Genomic DNA, 6196 nt, shown 5'->3' on the forward strand with positions numbered 1-6196 from the left:
ATGTAGTTAACTACAGGAATACTTTAGACCCCAATTTTTTTTCCAAACCTCTTTGACCAAATGCCGCTGCCTCTCTTTCTTTTCCCTCTCATCCTGATTGGTGGGAAGCACTCTGCTCCACTATAGATGCCAACAGTCAACTGCCACTTGCTACACATTTCTGGTTCCCCAATGAGTTGTATCTCCCCATGTACAAAAATAAGTCATTGCCCCCAGGTGCATCATGTCTGGAACACCTGAGCAACCGTTAACACCTGTCAGTCAGCTATTAACTTAATTTTGCACAGCTGAAAATAGGCGGACTCAAAAACAGGTGTTTCAGTAAAATGATAAAACATACAGACGGGTGACAAATTAAAGGAAAAACCAACATAAAGTGTGTTAGTAAGATGTTGGGCCATCATGAGCACTTTCGAACACAAATTCTGACCCTGATGCCTTTCCCCTTGATCTAAATGTAGATGTCACTTCAGTTACCTATTGAATCACTACCCAGCTGAGTAGTCTTTGTGACTGAAGCTCTTTCCATCCGTGCCCCAATAATGAACCCTCTTTCAAAGTCACTTAGATCTTCTCCTTTTGCCATCTTGATCCAAAATAGAGGTCAGCTGGGACTGCTCAACATTTTTATACATGCCACAGAGTCTGATAGGATGTTAATTGCTTAATTGTATCATTCAGTACACTGGTATGGAAGCATCTGCATTCATTATGTTTCTCCACTCATTTGTTCAGGTTTTTCTTTTAATTTGTCACCCATTTGTATGTGCATATAAATACCGTGAAATAGATACTGATTCTCGGAACTTTTGTCTCATATTCATCTTTTTATCTCAAATCCAAATCCCTTAAGTATATAGCAAAAACAACAAATTTCACTCTACTGTTACCAAACAATAAATATAAATCAAATAAATATAAAGTAAATAATATTCACAACTCAGGGAACAGAAAACAAAATGACCAAGAGCAAATGAAATTTCCAAGGAGAAGAACAAACAAAAACACATGACACACTGACATAACCTACTAATCGGTCTTAATCTACTTATCCATCCATCCATCCATCCATTATCTATACCCGCTTATCCTGGGCAGGTTCATGGGGGATGCTGGAGCCTATCCCAGCGTGCATTGGGCGAGAGGCAGGAATATACCCTGGACAGGTCAATAATCTATTGAAGGGCACACACACCATTCACACACACACTCTATGGGCAATTTAGAGTCTCCAGTTCACCTACCTGCATATCCTTGGACTGTGGGAGGAAACCACACTTCTCCACACAGAAAGGCCCAGACCGAATTCGAACCCAGAACCTTCTTGCTGTGAGGCTGCAGTGCTACCCACTAATATTTGGTATCATTATAAATTGTTTTAATGCCAAATTGGGAAGGAGGATTGGAAATTAGCCTTGGCTAAAAACCGTCGATATATATTTCTCATTTTTTAACTTGACAAGGTTGAATTGTCTTTTTCCCAAAAAAGGAAGGATTGGGAACAAATCAGCCCAGTGGGTTAGGGTTAGGTAATCAGTGGATTAAACTGAAATGGGAGTAGAGGCTATGCCTGTGCTAATGGCAGTGCCACTGACTAGCCTGTAATAACTTGGTGCTGCAGTAACTTCAATATACAAATTAATACTGTGTCCAGCCAGCAGTACCAATAATTACCACAAGAGGGAGGCGCAACACAGTGATTCAGAAAGTAATCACTTTTTTTTGCGTTTAAAGTGTCCATTAAGTGACATGGTAATGTGCGGGCAGTGTCTGTGGATGTTTAAAATGAAAAAGCATGAATGGGTTTGGGAGGGTTCAGTCAGTGAGCGGTCCTTGGTTTCGTCACTCTCTAGTGACACCTGCTGGTCAGTTAGGCACCTTTGGATTGCCTGTCACAGCCGAATGTGAATGGTCTTCTTCTGACTCCCCTGCGTGAGCTTAGCTGTAGTCTGCGGTGTGAAAAGAAGCAGCTGGCGACACTGGGGTGGGGTGGGGTTTGTGCTTGAATGCGGCTGTGGCTGCAGATGATTGGCCATTCCAAACGAGGGTGGGAAATGGCCATGTTCAGCCCCACGCTGGGTGCCAAATTAATACATTACAAAAAGGATAAATATATGCATTTAGATACATTAAAGGCTCTTTTGTTCTCCCTTCTTCCTTAGTAAGCATTCCTAATCATTCGTTTCCGTCATTCTGAATGATGCTGTTCTTCTAATCTATCAATCTTCTGTTTTGGGTGTGGGAGAGGTGCTGAGGACCTTAATTGATGAGATGGAGTGAGAAGTTGCTATGCTGAAGACCTCACTGTGAATTGACCAAGGAGGGGGCAGGCTGGGGTCAAATGAATCAGCTGCCTTTGGGGCCTGTTTCAAATCCAGCACGGCTGTGAGCTCCTCGGTCTGTTTCTCCTGCTTGTCTGAAAAGGGAGACACTGCAGCTTGTACCTGTAAGGAGGTGTTGTTTTATTTTCCATCCATGTGCCTGTCCCGAATGACACAGGTGTTTGGTGCCTGATGTGCCTGTCCCGAATGACACAGGTGTTTGGTGCCTGATGTGCCTGTCCCGAATGACACGGGTGTTTGGTGCCCCATGTGGCTGTACTGTGATGCCACTGTACTTATAACCCTCGGGGCGGGTGGAAAATTCACGTATCTAATGTGCACTTGTCAAGGTAGAAGGGAGCAGGTCATCACTGATGTCCCTCTCCAGGTCTTTGCCTAGTTACTCCTGCTAGTACTTAATTTGCTGTGTCCCTTTTTCAAAACAGAGGAATGATAAAAAATTCTTGTTACATGCAGTTGTTGCTCCAATTTAAGTTGACTCTCGTTCCATGTAAATGAGCTTGGTGAGTATGGCTGTATGTAAATGAGCTTGGTGAGTATGGTTCTATGTAAATGAGCTTGGTGAGTATGGCTCTATGTAAATTATCTTGGTGAGTATCGTTCTATGTAAATGAGCTTGGTGAGTATGGTTTTATGTAAATGAGCTTGGTGAGTATGGTTCTATGTAAATGAGCTTGGTGAGTATGGCTCTATGTAAATGAGCTTGGTGAGTATCGTTCTATGTAAATGAGCTCGGTGAGTATGGCTCTATGTAAATGAGTTTGGTGAGCATGGACAGGAACAGGACGTGAGTCAATAACTTTGGTTGTCGAGCGCCAATTCAATTAAAATATTTATTTTGTTTTTAGAGGGACTTCATTTGTGAACCTTCAGTGCATGCACACTTAACAGGACTGACAGCGAACCCAACATAAACGGCATACAATGCAGCTTGAAAGCATTAAAAAAAGCTGTTAAGAAGTCCAGGGCCTGTTGGACAGACAGCCAGACCAGCTCGGCTCAGCTCAGCTCAGCTCAGCTCAGCTCAGCTCAGATCAGCTCAGCTCAGCTCAGCTCAGCTCAGCTCAGCTCAGCTCAGACCAGCTCGGCTCAGGAGCGCCGGAGCTGGATACCGGCGTGCACTCGAAGCTCCACGGTTTGTTTTGGGGAAACACCTCGAGTGCGTTCGAGAGGGCTATCGTCTCCTTGCAAAAAGGGATGTAGTGGGCGGCGACATGGACGCCCTGCTCCCGGCCGTAGCATGAGTTAGCCCCTCCCAGCAGGTGCAGTCAGAACCGCCCTTCGACGCTTCCCGGGCACCGCTGTCCCGTTGTTTCCGTGGTTTCCTGGCCGCGTCCTCGGGCTGCGGCCCGCTGCGGCAGGCACGAATGGGATGAATGGCGCTGCGGTCCGCGGCGCTAAGGGGAGTTTTGTTATGGGCTTTACGTGCCCATTCTTCATGTTCCCATAACAGTGGCTGGTTGTCCCTGTCACCTCTCGCGGGACATCTCGCCGTAGTGCTGATTAGCCGGGAGTGTGCTGTTAAGCCTACGGCCATTGAAAGCCCCACAGGATAACGGCAGGGGGACTCGGGAGAGGCGGGTTCAATGCAGGGAGCGCTAGCGGCGCGTGACCCTGCCGGACGGACGAAAGGAAAGAGGCGCCAGTGTGTGCTAGCCTAAGTCTCCAGGCAGAAACTCAGATCTAAATATTTTAATAGTTTATTATGACACTCCACCCCCTACACCCCCTCCACCTTCCAACTCCCTGAACTGTGGAGTGACCTAACGCACAAGGGTCAGGGGCCTCACTTATAAAAATGTTCTTAGGTTTATACTTGAACTGAGTCTTAAGATCATTTCCGACGGTGTGCTTATGTTCGATTCGTAAAAGATACTGAGCGTAAAAAACCTTGCTTACTCGGGTTCTAAGAAGCCCATTTGTAGCTTATGCATCTGCAATCTATAAATCTCAAATTAACTTAAAATTGACGGCACCTGAACGTACCTTACAATCAGCGATTTCCCCTTATATAATGCTAGCACAAATGAGGATTTAGTCAGGAATAACCATGGACCAAAAGAGAAAAGCAAACTTTTTGGAAGATCATCATGCGCAAAAGAGTCATTCCGGTCTCTGAAAACTCTCTCCCCTCTAAAAGCAGTTTTCAATGTCTTCCAGTAACGCAAGAACAGCCATGGTTACTTTTTTAAAATTTGACACAGTATTTATGGACCATCACATCCTGTTTTTAATTCAAAACAACTTGCGTCTGGCAATTAATTCCTCACACCTTTAGTTGATAATTCCTATCAAATTGTTCATAAAGCTAATGCAAAGTTCACCACAGGCTTGGACGCATATGCGTCTCAAACTGCAATACCCCTACATAACCAGCAGGAAAATCACTTACGTCAAGTCTAGACTTTGCATAAAGATAAGATAATTTCCACGACAAAGTAAGGTTTTATAAATAACTACTTATATGTGGTTTTCTGCGTAAGTCATACTTAAGATCAAAATTGATCGTAAGTCTGTTCTATAAATGAGGCCCCTGGCCTTCAAAATGCAAGATTGTTGGCTAAAATCCCAAATCAGCTAACCAGCAGATTTTTATGATTTCACACATGGAAATTCAGTTATCACACAAGCTACAATCCCAGGGCAAAGTTGCTGCAAAAAGGCAAAAAAAATTTTTGATGTCCTTGATTCATTAACATGTTAAAATGTCACAGACAAATACAAAATCGGCCTTAACTGACCAACTGCCTGTCCATTCCGCATGGAACCTTTGCTTATTTGTCTGTCTCTCTGTCTTGTCTGTGTTCCATAATGCTTGTCTGTCTATTTTCAGGAATATGTGCTTGGAACCCTATAATTGCAGCTCTTCAGTGAGCCCTCTGCCTTACCCCGTCTGAATAAAGGGACAAATACACTCTCATTTTGAACATCTAATTAAAAATTTACAAATCGGATATTTAGGATGACACATTTTTGAAGGTTTGTATTATGTATTTTTTTTAAATATGTGAAATATCATTTTCTTCATAAATTTTAATCCATCTCTCACATATAAAAAAAATTACATTTACAGACTTGTTTTTTAATTGAACAAATTTCAATTGAAGTTCAGTGATGTAATCATTACTTGTTACTTGACTGAATAAATTAGCAAATATCTGCATTCGCATTTATTCAGAATTTCATTAAAAAAATAGACATAAAGGACAGAAATATGTACTTACCATATTGCTAATAATTAGATATGCGTAGGATGAATACTACAACAACAATCATCACCTTTAATTTCATTTTCTTTGCAACCATCTTGTGACACATTTCCTTGTTTAGGTAAATCTAAATTCAGGGATAGCAAAATAGTTGTGAAATGTTGGTGCCATCACACTTTGCACTGTAGAGAAAGAAGAGCTCTCTACCAATCGCAGCCTTTGTTGTTAAGAAGAAACTGTACAACCCCAATAGTGATTGGTGTATACTGTCCAGGAGGTGATTTGTTTGCGGTGTCCTGGACCTCTTTATCACTGAAGGGACTACAGAAAGAAGGCATCCACAAATCACTTTGTTCTGTTTATTTTGTGAATGCACAGTGCTTTTGTTGTTTGAAGTTACGTATCTTGACATAATTTCTAAAAAGCACAAAACACAAAAATGCGACACATATTTTAGTTTAATGTTGGGATGTTTGTGAGCCTGTAAGACCATACTACTTAATTCCAATTTCTATCATGTACTTCTCACACTATTAATGAAGCAGGTCATCAGATAGAGATAAGGAAACACCAGTTTCTGCAACTTTTCTTTTTTTCATAAATTTGGCACCCACTGTGGGGCTGAGCATCAGTCATGGCTTTTCC

This window comes from Anguilla anguilla, chromosome 11, assembly GCF_013347855.1.
Source record: "Anguilla anguilla isolate fAngAng1 chromosome 11, fAngAng1.pri, whole genome shotgun sequence".
Classification (NCBI taxonomy): Eukaryota; Metazoa; Chordata; class Actinopteri; order Anguilliformes; family Anguillidae; genus Anguilla; species Anguilla anguilla.